Source organism: Ursus americanus, chromosome 4 (assembly GCF_024610735.1).
Source record: "Ursus americanus isolate L20-20 chromosome 4, mUrsAme1.1.p, whole genome shotgun sequence".
Lineage (NCBI taxonomy): Eukaryota > Metazoa > Chordata > Mammalia > Carnivora > Ursidae > Ursus > Ursus americanus.
Window position 1 is genome coordinate 23,029,908 of NC_142130.1, and position 19,420 is coordinate 23,049,327.

The window sequence follows — 19,420 nt, forward strand, 5'->3', positions numbered from 1 at the left end:
TTGGGAACAAGTATGACCAGGAGAACTTTCCAGTGGTTACTGAACTACTTTATTGACTTTTGAGGAATTCTGGAGAACAATAGCAGCAACAACAAAAAGCCAAAGGTCTAGAAATGAGCTTATCTAATCTTATTTTCATTAGCAAAAAAAGTGGAAGAATATAGATTCTACAAACTATGAACAGTAGAAGCATAATATTAATCTTAGTCAAGAATCCAAATCATATTTTTAAATCATTTTAAAATAAAAATCACATATAATTGCAGTACCAACTATAACCACAATTAACATGTTGCTGTAAATTCTTTCTAGAATTTTCCCATGAATAGATGCATGCACTTTCTTTTTTTGGTTTTGAACTCCTTTTTATCTCTTTTTGACTTCTTTCATGTAACAGAATATGATGACTATTATTTGGTGTTATTAAACATTCTCTTATACACAATATTGCTTTCCATGGCTACATAGTACATTTTATATAGTATTTATTATATAAACCAACCGTGATTTTGACTTGCCCACCATACTGTTTATTTTTTATTACTCATTTCTAGTATTCAGAGACTGTGACCTTTAGTATTTCTGCTTTGAGGACTAAGGTTTTATTTGTACCCTAATAATTAGTATTTGTAAATGTTCTTTGAACCATGGGAAAAAATTTTCATTCTCTGTATTTTGGATATTATGCAGCATATATTTAATCTTCAGTCAATCTTCATTATATTATATAATTCCTGTATTTATATTATTTCTTGTTTACATGGTATGTGAAAGTCTGACTGTGGCATTTAAAAATCTTTCACCGCTACTGTGTTTTGGGTGCAACATAAGTTTTGCATCTGTCAACAGTTATTGATGCATATATTTTCACGACAGTGTATCTTCACTGTGAACTGGACCCTCTGTTTATATAAAACAACCCTCACTGCCTTAGTCAATGATACTTGTATTAAACTGCATTTTGTCTTATATCAATGTCATGACTTCTGCTTTAGCGTTTGTTGCATCTGCCTGCTACACCTTGTCTCAGCATTTTAATCTTTGCACATCATTTTGTTTCAGGGATGAATATGGTAAACAACGTATGGTTGAGTTTTATTTTCTGGCACAAGGCGAAGACCTTTATTAAAAATGGGTCACTTAGTTCATTAATGTGAGCTGTTATAACTGAAGTATTTGATCTCATCATTTTCATGGTCTTTTTAATTTTTTTTAATGCTTCCTCACCATCTCCTTTGTTTTCTGTCTTGTTTCATTTGAAGTATGTTTCCTTAGAGTCCCTGGGTTTGGAAGACGGATTAGTGGAAAAAGAAATTCTATAACTATTATTTTCTAAAATTAAATGTCAAGAACAGAATGACTCTCTCATAGTTGAACCAAGGAATTCAGAACATTTTATTTTCACTGTCCCATCCTTTCCCATAGATTCCAGACAAACACCAGTTTTTCCAGGTTTTTAAAAATGTGATCTGAGGCTTTAAATCCCAACTTGCTGTTTCATAAGTTTTTGTAACAAATGCATATCTTCTCTATGAATGTATCTTACTTTTGCATACAATTTTATTTTTTAAAGATTTTATTTGAGAGAGAGAGAGAGACTGCACAAGCAGGGGGAGGGGCAGAAGGAGAGGGAGAAGCAGACTCCCCATGCAGGGAGCCTGATGTGGGGCTCGATCCCGGGACTCCAGGATCATGACCTGAGCCGAAGGCAGACACTTAACCAACTGAACCACCCAGGTGCCCTTAATTTTTTTTTTTAATTTTAAGTGGGCTCCATGCCCAATGTGGGGCTTAAAGTCATGACCCTGAGATTAAGAGTTGTGTGCTCTACCAACTGAGCCAGCCAGGTGCCCCCTCCATATAATTTTAAAACTGGATTCGCAATAATTTAGACATCTCTTCTTAAGTTGGCTTTAATACTAATTCTCTATATTTTATAACCTTACTTTCTCCACATACTTGATTTGATTTTTCTATAAAACAAACTGTTCATTAGTTGCATCCAAGAGATTTCAATTCCGTTGTGTTTTAGTTTCCTTGCAATCTCATCTGTATCTTTGCATATCATATTTCATTTTCATCTCTGCCTGCTTTCATTCTCTTCTGATTTGTGAAGGCCATGGTTTCCTGCCCTTTTAAGAGCATTCCAATCTCCTAAAATATTCTTTTAGGTCCAGCTGGAGGAGCTCATTTACTTTCACTGGGGATGCTATTCTTTGTTCCTTTATCTTGCATTTTCCTTAGTTCCTATGTGTTTTACTCTTCACTCATTCTTAGAGAAGGAAGCATTCTGTAGATTTGATGCTTGTTAAATAACAGGTCTTGGGTCTTGTTCTCACTGAATGCCGAATTAACAGTGGCAGGTGGATGTGCATGGGTCCCAGGCTACATCGACTTTCTAGAATATATTATCCTAGAGAAACTCTACTTGAATTTGATTTTCCTCTTGGTGTCAGGACAATTTCTACTTTTTGGAATACATCACAAGACTTTATAAAATGATCGAAATTTCTCAATATTTTATAAGTGTTTTAACAGATACATATATTATTTCATTCTTGAATGTGAAATCCATTGCATATATATTCACTGCATCAAATTCCTTATATCCTTAAAACTCATTACATACTCATTTGTTTTTGTGACTCAATATATTGAAGATTGATAGAAATATGTTGTTTCCCATTGTGATTGTTTTGACAATTTTATTTTATATATTTTAATATTTATATTACTTAGAATAAAAATACTCATGGATGGTATGTTTTCTAATGGATTATATCATCCAGCCACAGTTAATGCACCATTCTCCCTTGTCTAATATTAATATTGCTCTCCTTTCTGTTTTTGGTTTGCATTTTCCTGGTATATTTATACTCTTTCCTTTTTTTCTCTCCTTTCTGTCCCACTTTGTTTTAAACAGCATATATTTAGAATTGGTTTTTGCCCGATCTATGTCTCTTTGTCTTTTAATAGAAACAATTAAGCCATTCACACTTAATGTGATAACATGTTTGACCTCACTTCTATCGTCTTATTTTATACTTTCTTTTTTTATGTTCCCTTGCTATTTTCTTTATTAGTTTTTAATCTTGGCCATACTATTTCAAATCTTTCTCCTAATTTTGAAGTTAAATAAGGCATTTCTAGTCTCATACTCATCTACTCTTTTTTTAAAAAATGTATTTAGTATTCAATGTCTCTCAGCACAAAATGAGAGCTTTAGTACTTCAAGCCTTTTTGGTTTTCTGGAGTTATCCGACTTTTTAGACCCAGATTATCATCATTAAATTTCTTATCTATCTTTTTAACTAAGAATTATTTTTGACAGTTGCATTGTTTCATAACCATATTAATGAAGTTTAAACATTAAATCTGCTCTGCTGATTTCACTGTTCACCTATCTTTTATATCACATCATCTCTATCCCCCAATTTTAATACTCATTAATTTCCCTGTTGATCAGAATATTTTGAATACTTTTTCCACTAAAGGATTTTGGTGGTGTACTTTCTGTGTACTTCTTTTGTCTGGCAATATATATTTTTTTCCCTTGCTTAGTACTGAATACAGTTCTGGGTCACAATTTTATTACCTCAAAACTCTATAGCCATAAATCAACTTCCTTCTGACAGTGCTACAAAATGCCTGACACATTCTTATTAAAAATACTGTTTTTTTCCTGATTGCACATCAATAGATTCTTTTAAATCTTATAAATTAGCGACTTCCACCAGAATATATCTTTAATTTTCCCTGATACACAATATTTTGAATTGAAATCATAAAAATATTTCTTTATATTTTTTATAATTCATCTTCCATTTTCTCTTAAAAGTTCTGTATTTTAATATTTAATGTTTAATTATAGCTTCCATTTTTTTCCCTCATTAGTTTTGTTTCTTTTTTTTAAAAGATTATTTCTTTAGAGGGAGAGAGAGTATGTGTGAGCGGGGGAGAGGGAGAGGGAGAGAAGCAGACTCCCTACTGAGCAGGGAGCCCAACTCCAGTCCGATCCCAGGACCTGGAGCCAAACCCAAGAGTCAGTTGCTTAACCGACTGAGCCACCCAGGCATCCCTTTTGATTTGTTTCTTTATGTGTTTTCTATCAAAACTGTGAGAATTTACACTCCTCTTTAGTCTTCTGTGTTGTTCTAATGTCTGTGTTTCCATTACATGATTTTAATTCTGCAGAATATTTTTCATTTTCCTAATCTCAGATTGCCTCCTTCTGATAGTTCCTGTTACATTCTTTTGAATCTCTGTAAATAGAACTTGGAATTTTTTTTAAAGTTTTCTTTTTTTTTTCAATAGGGAGAAATTAGTTTTATGTTCTTAGCTGTCTCCCTTCTTCTGAAAATACTGTTTTCGTGAGCTTTGACCATGTGTTGACTAGGAGTGAGTCCCATGGCCCATCACCATGTGTGTTGGCCAAGGTGTGTCTGAGGAGGCTCTAACATGATTGAGATGCTGAGGTGGTGTTTCCCATCACCAACCTGCCTAGCACTGCTATAGTCCCCTGCCATATATATGTATGTATATGTATACACACACACACATGCACACAGTATTCATATATAACATATATATGCAACATATATATAAAATATATTGAGATATATATTATAATGTTCTATATATACTTTTTTTAGTGGTGGTAAAATATACATAATATATAATTTATGTTTATTTATGGTGGTAAAATATACATAACATAAAATTTACCACTTAACCATTTTTAAGTATACAGTTCAGTGGCATTAAGTACATTTACATTTTTATGCAACTACCACCACCATCCATTCACAGAGCTTTTTTCATCTTACAAAGCTGAAACTCTGTACTACTACATGATAACACCTCATTCTCCCCTTCCCCAGTCCCTGGAAACCACCCTTCTACTTTCGGTCTCTATGGAGTTTGACTATACTAAATACATCCTTGAGTGGAACCATACAGTATTAGTCCTTTTGTGACTGGTTTATTTCACGTAGCAAAATGTCATCAAGGTTCATCCATGTTGTAGCATGCATCAGAATTTCATTCCTTTAAAAGGCTGAGTAAAACTCCATTGTAGGTATATACAAGATTTTGTTTATCCCTTTGTTCACTGATAAACACATGGTTGTTTCCACCTTTTGGCTATTGTGAATAATGCTGCTACATATTTAGGTGTATGAATATCTCTTCATGTCCTTGCTTTAGATTCTTTTGGGTATATATCCAGAAGAGGAATTGATGGCTTATATGGTATTCCTATTTTTAATTTTTTGAGGAATCACCATACTGTTTTCCATAGTGGTTGTACCATTTTACATTCTCACCAACAGTGCACAAGGGTTCCACCTTCTCACATCCTCATCATTTGTTTTTTTCTTTCTTTTTTTTCACAATTGCTATCCTAATGGATATGAAATAGTATCTCATTGTGGTTTTGATTTGCATTTCCCTAATGATTAGTGTTGTTGAGCATCTTTTCATGTACTTATTGGCCATTTGTGCATCTTCTTTGGAGAAATGTTTTTCAAATCTTTTGCCCATTCTTAAATTGGATTGTTTGGTTTTTTTGTTGTTGAGTTTGGTGAGTTCTCTATATATTCTGAATATCAACCCACTTTTAGATACATAGTTTGCAAACAATTTTCTCCCATTTTTGTACCCCTGTCACTTTACCCTTAGAGATGTTAGTGAAATTCTTCTAGGAATTCCTTCCTTTTCATCTGCAGGCCAATTTTTCCTTCCACTCTGGTGACTTATGGTTGAGCTTTCCCTTGATTTGCTCTCATGTATACTCTTCATCATGGATTGTTGTCAAAATTTCTGACATGTAGATTACATTGGTATCCTTTTCTGGCTGTCAGTACTATAATAAATATCCTCAAATATTTATATATTAATCTGATCATTTCAACAAAAAATTACAGGAGTAGGTATGAGTTAAATGTGTATTCTTCATTTCCAATTTTTAACACAGTATTTCTTAAAGGTGGCATTCCTACACCAGAATCACCCTGAGTGCTGGTGGAAAATGCTGCTTCTGGGCCACCACTGCACACCTCTGAATCAGAATCTCTGATGGGAAAGTCTCCAGGTGAAAATCAAAATTCAAGAACTGCTAGATTGAGCGCTGCCTAGTTAGCACTTGGAAGAGAAAGCAATGATTCCCTGGAACTAACCGAGGTTCATTCAGAAGTCATAGCAGGTGATTCTTAGGTCTTTTTGACAGGTATATCAGTTATGTAACTCAGAGACAGGATATTTAACAAAGCTTCCCAGGAGCCTTGCAGGCATGAGGCAGAAATAACTGTTGAATGCAAAGACAGGGATAATGTGCAGACAAGATCATGACCGGAGAGCAATGTCCAGTGTAGGTTCTGACACGCTAAAGTGGGTTTTTAGAGAAAACGTGCCGCACTCAGGAGATTTACCAGAGAAGCTAAGGAATTAAAAACCTTGTAGAGGAATCACTGAGGGAACTTCTTGCTTAGCAGTGGTTCTTAACTCTGTTGAACACTGGTGCCACCTGAGGATCCTCAAAAAAAAAAAAAACAAAAAAAAAAAACTCAGGCCCAGGCCCTGACCCCAGACCAATTCATTTAGCATCTCAAGGAGTGGAACCCAGAACTGATAGTTCGGCAGTGCTCTCCAGGTGATTTTCATGTTCAACCAGCATTGAGAACCACTGGTCTAGAGAAGGGGACCTTGATTACAAATTTGTGAAGCTCAAATGTGGAAGAGGAAATTCATCTGGCCGAAGTGACACTGAAGGTCTGAGTCAGCAAATGGCTCCTGGCACAGCTGGCCTACAAAGCCCGGACGCTCACTGCAGTGAGAAATGCCCTTCCCTTGTTGAAGAGGCACGGATCTCCTTGACATCTTTCAGATACTGGCAATACATATATCAAGATAAATGAAAGTCAGCTCCCATGATCTCATCAGCTCTTGTGGTTTCACCTATCACTTAGAGTGATGATTCCCTAATCTGGGTTTCTAGCCACAGAGCTCATCTATCAACCACATCTCCACCTGGATCTCGCACTGACACTTCAAATGTAACATGTCCCGAAACTGACTCCTTATTTAACCCTATTCTGTTCCTTGGTTCTCATGGTCAATGGAACCACTAGCCTTCCAGGCACACGAGGTGGAAGCCTGGGAGCTAACTTGGTTCATCTGCCTCCCTCACTACACTCACATCCACTTAATTACAAGTTCTTTCCTGATTCTGTCCTTCCCTCTGTACCACCTTGTTCAGTCCACATATTACCTAAATTCCCATGGAAGCCCCCAATGGGCAGCCCTGCTTCTTGTCTCCTCCCTTCATAACACTGCAGCTGGAAGGATTGCTCTAATGTTAAAATCTGGCCATGTCAGTTCCCACTTAAAATTTCCCAGTGACCCTCCACTTTCTACCAGAAAAGATCCACATTCTTTTGACAGACAAGACCCTCCTGCCCACATTTCCAGGCTTACCTCCCATCACTTCTCGAATCACAGTTTCTGCTCCAGCAACACTGAACTGGAGACAAGAACTGCCTCTGTGCCTTTGCTTACACTGTTCCCTCTATTACCCACACTCAGAATGTATTACCCGCATTCACTTCTTCACTTCTACCCATTCTTCAAATTTCAGCTGAAGTTTATCTACTCCAGACAGTAATGCCTGACCTCCTTGGTCTAATACCTTCCTAGGCTGGCAAGGTGACTCTCCTCCAAATCTCATCTGAAGATAATGCTACATGATATCTATTTCTGTCTCTGTCCCACACACCTCCTGGAAACGCAGTGGGCCCTATCCCCAGAAACTACTCCTATGCCTAGCACAGAGGGGATGTTCAGTATATATTTTCTGATTTAATGTTAGCCAAATGATTGGGTGAATTTCCTCATGAATTTATTTGCCATGTTTTACATGATTTACAGATTAGGAACAGTGGAAGCTTTGGAGCAAAGAGGGAATTTCCCAACCATAGGAACAGATAACTACTGGCTTCCTAATGGTTGGACAAGATCACTTTGTAATCAGCCAAAGGCTGGTGGGCATCCATGCATGAGAAAAAGGAGGGGACCGACTTCAAAAGTGGGTGTCCTGGTGTAGGATTCTGGGGATCATGGACATACTTGTTGATGAGACTCTGCGTTGAGAAGAGTGGGAAACTGGATGAGAACACCCACCCCACTTTCCATGGACCTCAAGGATTCTGGAAGGAATCGTCCGGCCTTCTCAGAGACTGAAACAGCTTTCTCTAGCTCCATTTTACTGAAAGGCAGGGACACTGAGGCAGCTAGTAAAGGGCTGTGGGCCACTGTCCCAGAGCAGAGAAGTGGAGAAATACAGCAACGAATGAAAACATTTGGGCCAAACATTTCAAGCATTCAGCATCTAAGGGTCAAAGTGGCCTTGCTGACCTCTGGCTACTTGGAACTTTCACATCAGATTAGCCACCAGGGAAGTGAAAACTCAGTTTCTGTGTGGACGAAACACTGTTTGTGTCTGAAGTGAGGAGAGAACTCTTCATACAGACCACCCAGAAGAGTGTGGTGGGCCCAAATGGCCAGCTGGGCAGGTGGATCTGGGGTTTGTCAGCAGCTACGTACCCCTGAGTTTTACCTGTCATCCTTTGTCTTGCCGTAACAGACTCTTCTAAACGCCACGGCCTCTGCTTTGGTGAAATGACTCTACTGAAAAAAGGCTGGGGAAGCCTGTGCTGTCTCACAATCGTGACTGGAATCAGGAGAGCTCATGAATATGAGCACCCTGTTATCTTCTAAGTGTGGCGCACATGCAAAGGACGGTTACTATTTCGTGATTTTTATTAACTAAAAAAATCTTTTCTTACTTGACCCTTCTCTCTCTGTGCCCCTGTCCTACCTTGAAGACCTTTTGGCTCCATTTCCCACTTGGAAAATGAGAGCCCTTAAGCTCTCTTACTTTCTCCTTTTAAATCACAATGCCGGGAAAGAATCTTGAATTTTTACTGAGGCATCAGTGACTTCAGAGGTCAATTCTAAGAGGATAGTGGACATTTCTATAAAAAAACAAAGGCTGTGCTTCTTCAGAAATGAAGAGGAAGAGATGGAGTCATGCCCTGGAGAAGTGTGGGAGACCTCAGTTCCTATCGGGGATGTGGGACCCCATGCAGGACACTTCCTCTTTAGATGGAGAAGGATTCCTCGCTTTAAGACAAAGGCCTGGGGTCAGGTACCCTCTAGGCTCCTTCCCTGATTTCATTTTCTATGATGCTAGAGACTCTTAGATCTGCCTCAAACTAATCCAAGTCTTTTGGCCTAATTGAATAACATCCCAGGGTGCTAAGACAACACGCAACTGATATCACTGCACCACTCTCCTTAATCTGTTCAAAATCATAGAGTAAGTGAGCCACTACCACCACCACCATCACCACTGCCAACTACCATCATCCCCACCACTCTCAGCACTACAGACATCAGCATCTCCAGGGCAAAGACAGTTCTATTTTTTTTAATAGGAAAAATATATGAAAATTTCTTAACTTGAGGGGCTGATGTTAATCCCAGAGAACAATCTGGAATAGGATGTGAAATGAGATTTTAGGACTGAAGTTGTGATCTCTAAAACCAACAAGGGTTAACTGAAAGTAGCTTATGTCAAACTAGCAAAATAATTTTGACAACATAATTGGCAGGCAGATAGGGAAATACCAGTGATAAAGAGTATCTGGACTTTATCAAAACCTTGGATAAGAGTCCTTTGATAATTTTTTGAAAAAGATGAAATATGGGCTGGGTAATAGTATAAAAAGTTGAATAAATTTTCTGAAAGAGTGCTGTTTACTTAATGAATTAACATCTCTCTTTAGGGAGCAAATAGTGACGTGCCTCAGAATCCTGTAATGTTCATCATTTTTATCGATGACTTAGTTGAAGAGGTCATGCTCATCCGATTGGGGGATGACAGGAAGCCAGCTGGAAGGGACAGTACATACACTGGATAACAGAATCAAAGCTAGAAATATTTGGGCAAGTTGGCAGGAAAGACTAACTGAACAAGATGAAATGAGTAATAAAGGCAAGGGCTCTATATTCAGGTCCCAGGTAGCATCTGTACCAGCACGGGGGTGTGCGGCAGGTGATACGGTTCAAGAAGAAGTTTAAGAGTTGGTTTGTTTCAGTTGGTACAAAGCTCAACAGGTATTACTGGTATAGATTCCCAGTTCAACCTTACAGAGTTTCAACAGAAATATGAAATGTAAAATGAAAGAGGTAATAATCTCTATTTGGGACTAATTCAGCGTCCCTTGAAATTTTGTATTTTGTTCTTTAAGAACAAAGGGAAAACTGAAGCAAGAATGACAATGACAGTGAAGACACTGAAGCCAACGACGTATGAGGCAGGGTGGAGGAGAGCAAAGGGCACTGCCTACGGAGGCAGGAGCCGGGTTGTGCCATGAACTGGCTGTGAGACCCTAGCCAAGCCAGTGTTTCCCTCGGAGCTGGTGACAGGCCTTCCTGAGGAGAAGCATGGGTGGTGGTGGTTGGCTGGCGGGTCTGTTCTCCTCAGTCTTGGCCCTCTGGTCAGACCACACTATGGGTGGGTTCCTTTCTCCCTTGTCACTCATCCAGGAACAAGGCCTCTGGAGCCCCCGGCAAAATTTTGCACTCTCGAAATGCCATTAACATTCGCAAATTATACTAATTATTTTCCTCGGGAAGCCTTCAAAAATACCCTTTCTTTGGCTCCCTGGGAAGTCAAGCTGACGGCAGTTCACATCTACAATATCACACATGACACTTACTGAGGCAGGCAAGAAAAAGGCCTAAGAGAACAGGCTCTGAAATCATAGGACTCGGAGTTAAAACGCAGTCTCTCCTACCAGCTTCATGAGCACTTACTTAGACTTCCTGAGACTCAGTTTTCCTGTCTGTACAACAGGGCTAATACCAGGCTCAGAGTAATGTGGAGATTAAGTAAGACAACGTGTATACCAAATATAGCACCATGGGGAGCACAAAGTAGGGGCCCAATAAATAGTATCCCTAATATTACTACTCCATTTACTACCACCATCCCTCCCCTTTCTTTCTCCCCACTCCCACCCTCCTCCAGGCCAGGTACTGTGTTGGTTGCGGGGACTATGGTGGCTTCACATCCCCTGCCCCCGCCAAGCTCACAATCCAACCAACACTGTCCAGATCAACTTTCTGCCGCAATGGAAATGTTCTACATGTGCGTATTGTCTAATGTGGTCGCCAGAAGCCGTGTGTGGCATTTAAGCACTACAAATATGACTGATGTGACTGAAGAATGGAACTTAAAGTTTTATTTAATTTTAATGAGTTAAATGAATATGGAAATAGTCCCATGTGGACATAGCACAGCTCTAGATACTTTCCTGGTACATTTCTGAGGCTGCCACAGTTTATTTAGTCTAAGCACATAAATATACATGAAAGAGAAATGCACAAAAGCCCCCAGGACACTACCTGGAAAATTCTCTTGTTTGTTCATTCACCACATTTAATTGTCTGTGGTGCATAAGTTCTATCTCAGGTGCTGCAGGTATGGTGAGAGCTGTACCTTCAATGAGCTCACAGTTTAGTGGGGGCTATGCAAAGAAGTGATTTCACCATAGTGAGGGAAGTGTATGCACAGGTGCTGTGGGTGAAGCAGAGAGAGGTCTCTAACCCAGAGGAGCAGTGCGGGGGCGGGGGGGGGGGCGGGGCGCTTCCCAGAAGGATGGTTTAAGATCTGAATGGAGTCTTGAATAAACAGATTTCAGAGAGGGGACTCAATGAATATTTATTCAAATAGGTTGCATTCCAGGGCTATGAGACCCAGTGCTGGTGGCAGAGGTGGCTATGGGGCAAACATTGTCTTAGGGTAAACTCGGAGCCTAGGGCTAATTTCTTGTCTTTAAACATTTCCCCTTTGTGTCTTCTCGTATTGCTTAATTTCGTTTCTCTTCTGCAACCATATCTTCTTCACCCGGGGGCATTTTTTTTGGGGGGGGGATGATGTATATAGCCTTTTTTTGGTATTGCTTTATTAGTAGTCACTAACCATAACTGATTTGGTCGGGAGTAGGGAGGCAGATGAACTCTGTTACATATAAGGTGACATCAATTCCCACTGTGGTTTTGTTGTGGAATTCTTTCCCTTGGTATAAACAAAAGGCTCTGTGAATATGGCCAGTACGTGAAGAAGCTATTATGGATTGGTTGGACTGGCTGAATCTGGCTGTGACGGTGATGCACTTTAATAGGAATAAGGGTTATTCCAATTACTTACACAGAGAAGTGGGATCTTGGGCACATTTGTATATTTTACACAATGTTTGATTTGCCCAAGCTAATATGTGACATCTAGGCAGAGAATTCTGCAACTGACAGCCGCTCACATAAGAGCAGGTATGGCTCCATACTGTATGGTTTCTGTAATCACAGGTATGTGTAGAAAGCTACATAATATGAGTGATTCCTTCTCGGGAGAGGCCAAGGGGATGCTCGGGTGCTGTGGTTTGGGCACATGAGGCCTTGGTCTATTTGAGTCTTTAGAGGTCATCTGCTTTGACTGTGGCAGAGTGGCCTCCTGATGGATGGAAGTGTAAATTGATGTAGCTTTTTCAAAAAGCAGCTTGTCCTATACATCAGGAGTCTTGAAACATGCATGCCCTTTGGCCCAGTGACTCTGCTTCTGGGAATCTATCCAAAGAAAGTATTTGGAAATGTATGCAGCAGGGATGTTGTGCAGTTATTTGTAGTTGCTAAATGACTAATAGTGTAATAATACACAGCCGTGAAAATGGTGTTCGTGGAGGACTTTTGCTACAACACTAACTGAGGGGACAAGGAGGGCAGAGAAGCAATAGTTACAGAGGCTAGGCAACCACTCAGGACTCAGTCTGGGTGTAAATCCTGGGTCTGGCACCTACTAGGTGTGTGGCATGGGCAAGTCCCCTGAACTCTCTGGGGTTGGTTATAATACTTGCCTCAGAGAGGCTTCTGAGGATTAAATGACACAACGAATATAAAATGCTTAGCACCTAAAACATACATTTAGTAGATAATAAATGTAGGCTCACTATAGGTTATAGGATTTCAAGGCAAAAAATGGATAGAAAAGAAATATGCCAATATAGTAACAGTGTGGAAATTGGGTGGTGGAACTGTGGGAGGTTTGATTCTTTACACACTTTCCAACTTCCCCAATTTTTTTTCATTCAACACGAACCACTTTTACACTAAAAAGGTACATGTAATGATGTAAGACAGTAAGATTTTTTTTTGAAGAATTTTATCACAACTCTCCCTTCCTCTTCCAAAGCAGGAGCTGGGGGCAGCCTCCTCCCCCAGGGATCAGCAGGAGAGGGAAGAGCTACTGCTTTGTGGGTTCTTCCCCTGCTAGGGCCTCAGAGTGCACAGCTGGGACCTCTGGATGCCACCTGTTGAAAGTGCTCTGTGGAGAGTGGTGGGGGGGAGCCGCAACTGGTGTCCTTAGTGGTTTCTCCAGTCTCTGAGAGCCTAGATTCCCAGATGCTCTGATATTTATCATTTTCTTCCCATGTCTTGACTGATCTGAACCAAAAACTGAACTAAAAGTGTAAGGTGGGAAAGACTCAGCACCCCTCCCGGAAAAATACCTGAGAGAACGCTGGCAGTGCTACACATCCACGTAACACACACAACACACACACACACACACACACACACACACACACACACACGTTAAGGGTGACTGGCGAAGAGAAGACTTAGACCAGGGGTACAACAGGGAAGTTAGCTTAGTTGCACCTGCTTTATTTAATGGGTATAATTTATATTCAGAACGGAATCTCTGGCAAATAGAGCCCTTTTTAACGCGTCAAGCGGCGAAGTCCCTTCCCCCGTTAATTAGGACGTATTTCTGGAATGAGAGGATCATAAACCACAAAGGTAGGGGTGTATGCGTGCGTGCGTGTATGTACGTGACCAAACTGTGATGACAACTGCCCTTACGGATCCAATGTCCTTCACTGACAACGAGGGTGCCCTGTGCTCCAGCAAGTGGCTCTCTCAAGGCTGTATTTTACACAAAGCACCCCAGGCACCGGAATCACGGATTCATTCTCCCCACTGGAACCTGACGGCCAGTTCCCAGCCCTGTGTCCTGACCGCTGCCCCTCACGAGTGACTACCCGCGGTCCACACCTCCAGACCCGAGGTGCGTACCCCCAGATCCCGAAACGAAAGAACGACAAGCAGCGCGGCCGGGCCCTCCCGGGACGGCGAGGTCATCGTATGCTAATGCAGCCGGAGGAGCGGGTCGGGCCGCGCCTGCCCGCGAGCGCGTCGGCGGGTTCTCAGCTCTCCCGCGCGCCACTGCGGCGCAGCCACAGATCACCGCGCGCTGCCGCAGACCCTCGGCGGCGGGGAGGGGGAGTCGTGCCCGCCACTCTGAGTTCCGCAGCTGGATCGCTCACAGCTGGCGACGCCTCCTCGCTCCCGTCCCAGGCTTTCCACTGCAGTGATGGCGGGGGCGGGGGCAGCGCGGCAGAGTCACCTGTAGGGCTTTCCGGAACTCCGCCGCCCCCTCCGCAAATTCTAGTCCACCCACCCGGAGGAAGAAAACGTCAAATGTGCAGGGTGAGGTGGACTAGTGGAGTTTTGGAAAGCCCCACAGGTGATACTAGATGCGCGCCCTTCAAGACACACACACGGACACACATGTTGGGACTCGGTCACTAAACAGGTCAGCGTTATATTCTCTCCGGTCCCTCCTCTCCCTTTCTAGCTTGTATTTGTCAAGGTGTCTGTGTTCTCTTCAGCCTCCCTTCAAGCTCCCCTGGCCCAGCGGCTTTGCGGACTGTCCCAAAGTCCTGGAATCCCGCGGGACGGTCAGAGGCTTTGGCGGCCAGACGTTAGGAAAAGTGTCCCCGCTCCTCACCGCCCTTGGGCACCCTGGCGCGCGAACCGGCTACCAAGAAAGCAAGGTACGTCTAGAAGGGAGAAATCTAGCCGGTGGCTGGAGCCAAGTGCCCGGAGCAAGGTTACCTCCCGCCCGCACACCTTTGGGGTGTGGAAGATCTGCCCAGTCGAAGAGCGAGCCGATGCCCCACCCGTGCCGCTCCCGCGTCCTCAGCCTTCCAGCGGGGCATTTCCTCCCGCAGGGGCTTTGCGGCAGGTGGCAGCGCAAGGGTGGGCGCAGTGGCCTCGCCCGCGGCTCCCTTGCCTGGCCGCGCGGCTGGCTCCCGCTCTGCCCTGGTTTTTCCAAGTTGCGGCCGCCCGCGCCCGCGCGCCTGAGCCCCCTCCGCTGCGCCGGCGGCCGTCTTACCTCACCATGCAACACTTGGTTGCGCGGTTCCCCGGGGCGCTCCTTCCTCGGGGCTTATTCCCTTACTTGGGAGGAAAGAGGAACCGAGAGACAGAAGGGGGACCGAGGCTGTGGTCTGGGCGCCTTCCCGCCAGCGCAGCCCTCTCAAGGAGGGGGGCAGCCCAAGAGGGCGCCGCGGAGCTGGCGCGGCCCTGGTGGGGCTAGGCAGAGCCGGGGTCCTGCGCCTGCCCGCGTATCCGCGGCTCCCAAGCAGTGCGTCCCGGCTGCCCGCTACTACGGCACTGCGGCGCCCCGCCCCTAGCCGCTTGGCGAGTCCGCCTGCCACTCTCCCGCGGAGCCCTGCCCCCGGGCGCAGAGCCCGCCCCGCACCCCCGCGCGCGCGCACACACGGGCCACACACAAACACGCGCGCGCGCGTTCCGCACACGCGTGAATGCGGATCAGCTCGCTGCGACCCCGCGTCCCTCCGGTACAACTTGGGCACGGGCGCCGCGCAGTTCGGGCACTTCTCTCTGATAGAGCTTCGGTCCGGGAGGAGGAGTCAGAGGCTTAGGGATTCGGCGAGCATGCAACAGCGGTGGGCTCCGAAGGGCGCCGGAGGCCCGCTGACTCCGGAGACGGAGGACAACTGCTTGACAAACCAAACCGAATACCCACTGGGCATTTCCACATCTCAACCAAAGTCTAGGCTGCCTGAATATCCCGACCAAATCGGAGAAAAAAATGCAAATTAAAAATCAACAAGTTTTCTCCGTTTCCTGGGAACTCAGTGTCTCTAACCTCCAAATCGCTTCCCCCTCGCAGGGCACATTATCTGACAGCCCTGGCCAGGGTGGCAGGAGATTGGTGGCAGGAGATTGGTGACTGTTTGATCTGAAAAGAATTCCCCCTCCGCAGGTGTGGTGGGTCCCAACCGCATCCCGCCGGCGCTCCCCGGATCAGACCTCAAGACGGAGAGCTGTTAATTCCCTTTCTCCTTTGCTTTCAGTCGAGCGTGGACTGTTTTCCCGCGCAGCAAGCAGTCTGTTCTTCTTTTAAAAATGTAGGAAAGCACAGAAAAGGGGCTGGGGGTCAGGGGTTAGGGATGAGGGCCAACACCGGCTAAGGCACGCTGAGTTGCTTCTTTTTCCGTGACGTGCCTGTCTGCATGGGTTGGTGGTGGTGGTAGTGACACTATCTCAGGCAGGTCACACCAGCAGGATGACTTCTGTCCATTTCACACCACATTTAGAGTCATCGGGAGTTGGGACTCTCATTTGTAAAATAGTAGAGTTTACCATTTTCAACAACTGAGAATTCTTTCCTGCCAGCAGGCAGTGAAGGTCCCCGGGTCAGGACTGCAGCCAAGAAAAGCTTTCGGCAGTTGCAGAGGCTCCAAGGGGCCTTGGGTGTCTGGGCATTTGGGGGAGAAGACTCAAACATGAATGTCAGCTCTGAGGACCCTGATGATCAGTGTCCATATTAGACCATCTGCAGGCATGCTGATGGGGCAGACGAGGAACTGAGGTTCAGAAATTTCCCCAAGGTTCCACATGGCAGTGAGGGCAGAGCCAATACCGGAACCCCGTGTCCACACTTCTCCCTATCACTCACTAGTCTCGTTTCATTCTGTCACCCTGGGTGGTTCTCAATGCTCCCTTGAGCTGGACTATGACAACCCTAGTGAGGGTGCTTTTGATGTTTTTCTTCTATCTGGTTTCCCTTTCACTCACTGACTCATTCATTTCACAACTATCCGTCAAGCTCCTACTGTGTCTTCAGACACTTTCCTTTGACTCTAGTCCTGGGCTTTTCTTGGGAAGAAAGAAGAACCGAAAGACAGAAAGGGCTTAGAACTGTCCCTGTCCCCAGTAGAGAAGGCTGCTCACAGGCTTACTGTGTATATTCTCACAGGGCTGGGTTGGCTGGATGTGAAAGACACACTCCTTGCCTTCTGAACTGCGTTATCTGTGGAGGAAGACACACTCACATGCATGTCATGAGAAAAACATTCTTGCTCTGTCGATTCCTGACTCTTTCTAAAGGAGACAGAACGGAGGGAGAGTCTCCATTTGGCTTAGCATCATGATGGATTTGGGGGTGCATGCTTACAGGTAGGAGGGTCTGCCTACTAGAGTAGGAAGGGAATACATCAGATGCTTGGAATGCAGAAACCATGCAGGGATAGAGTATGGAGGCCTGACTTGATCTGGGGCTCACTGAGGAAGACTAAGGAGAGAAAGTCCCTGAGCAAAGATTTGGAGAACAGGAGTGCTTGCAGAGATTCATAAACAAGTTTGCTGGGAAGGGAGGGGGGTGAGGGTGTGTATGGCTATGAAGTCTCCGCTCTCCACCCTTCCTATAACACAATCATTTGTGCAGGCAATATTGTTCCCCAATTTGTTTGTGAGGGGACTCCTTTGGGGGAACTCAGGGTGGGGCTGAGTTTAGCATCTGGGCTGATGCAGGGTGAGCACAGAGAAGCCTGTGTGGACAGAGGGCTTGAAGACAGCTGGCCACTGGGTTGCACACTAACAAAATGTGGGGGAAGGGTTGTAACAGAGGTCAAAGCAATGTGGAAGGCAGGGAGGGCTGGCGGTAGGGAGAAGCACCAAGGAGAATGGTTATTTTGATTGTGACATCAGGGAGGAGGTAAGGTTTGTGTTTGAAAGGGGTGTGGGGATGTGACACAAAGCTCAGCGGGAAAAGGGAACTCTAGGCTGAGGGTGTAGTAGGAGGACAACCTAGGGTGAGTTCTGGGCCTTCGATACAGGGAAGGAAGGTTGGGACCTTATTGTAGAGGGTCCCCAAGTGCCCTGCCCATGGTGTAGACTTCAGTCTGTGAGTACTGAGGAACTCTCAAAGGGGGACATTTTCTGTTGTTGTTGGTTTTGACAGAGAGGGGGCTGGGAAATAAGCTGGGAAGCCTCTGATGCCAGCTTTCCCAAGAAAGGCTGTGCCTGTCAGAATGGAGAGCGGGGAGGGCCAAGGCAAGTGAGATCCGGTTGCTGCCCTCCTGCGGGACCAGAGCCCCAGGGTGCAGGGGCTCACTGCACAGAACACCCAGCTGAGGGGCTGAAGTCCAGCCATGCTCCACGAAGCCACGCAGCCTGGGGGGAGGGGAGCGCCGGGAGCCCCCCAGCAGGGCTGTGTCTGTCTGGGGGAAGGAGTGCCTTTTCCCTAATTTGCACAGAGGCTTGGTGTGGGCTGACAGAGGCCCTGGCTGCTGGACTGTCTTTGAAAATGCTGAAGCCACAGGGAAACAAGTGAGGATTTATGGAGCAGTTGCTGTGTGTGTGAATACAACGTAAAGTGGAAAGAGCCTTGAAGCCAGGAGTAGCTGTGAGGCTGAGTGTGTCTCGGCTGTGCGGTGACACTCTAAGATGAGCTATCGGGTACGGAGAAGGAAGCTTACTTCTTCCCCTCAGAGCATTTCAATCCATGCGGCTATGAAACAAACACTCACAATGATAAGAAGAAATAAAAGACAGTATCAAATCAAGTGCTCAATTATATAGCAGAGATTCTCAGAAGGGAGACCTTCCCAGGCTTGAATAGTCAAGTCTTCAGGGAGGAGGTCGTCTGGGTTTCCCGGTGGCCGTGTTTTGGCTCTAGGTTGGAGAAGAGAGCTGTGAGCAAGGGGCCAGGGCCAGAGAAGCTGGAGGCTTGTGAGCGTGAGTTTTTAGCTCCTCTGGCCACTGTAATGCCATTCCCAGTCATAGCCCAAGCACTCCGATGAGTCACCCTTGTTTCTGAGAGACAGGGCATTTTTGGATGTTTCACTGGCTCAACACTTAACGTTCCCCAAGACTTCAGTGTTGGCAGCCCGCACTCACCATGTTGCTCGGGGAACACATCATTCAAGCCGGCAGCTGATGCCTGATCCCCAGTGCCAAGGCAGAACCAGGGCTGAGTCAGGTACCTGTGTCTGGAAATTTTTAAGTCGGACTGTCTGACAAACTGGGTGAACAGCGCATGACAACTGCAGACAGCTGAGGTCTCAGAGGTGGGGTCAGTGACTGGGGATGCGGAGGCATGGGTTCAAGCCTCTGCTCAGGGGGCTCCGTTTGCCTTTCTGGGCCTCACTTTTCTCCCCTACAAAACCAGAGGATTGTACCAGATGATTTCCAAGCTGCTTTCCACCTGATA

General features: G+C 44.7%; 1 protein-coding gene across 4 annotated transcripts in view; it reads right to left on the bottom strand.

Moving 5' to 3' along the window:
* The window catches only part of DGKG (diacylglycerol kinase gamma), a 203,539-nt gene extending 187,982 nt beyond the window's left edge, over nucleotides 1-15,557 (bottom strand). For all 4 annotated transcript variants that reach the window (XM_087861478.1, XM_087861477.1, XM_087861476.1 and 1 more), the window contains exon 1: nucleotides 15,293-15,557. The gene's annotated coding sequence lies outside the window, so the exon portion shown is untranslated. The remainder of the gene's footprint in view (nucleotides 1-15,292) is intronic.
* Between the last annotated feature and the right edge of the window lie 3,863 nt (nucleotides 15,558-19,420).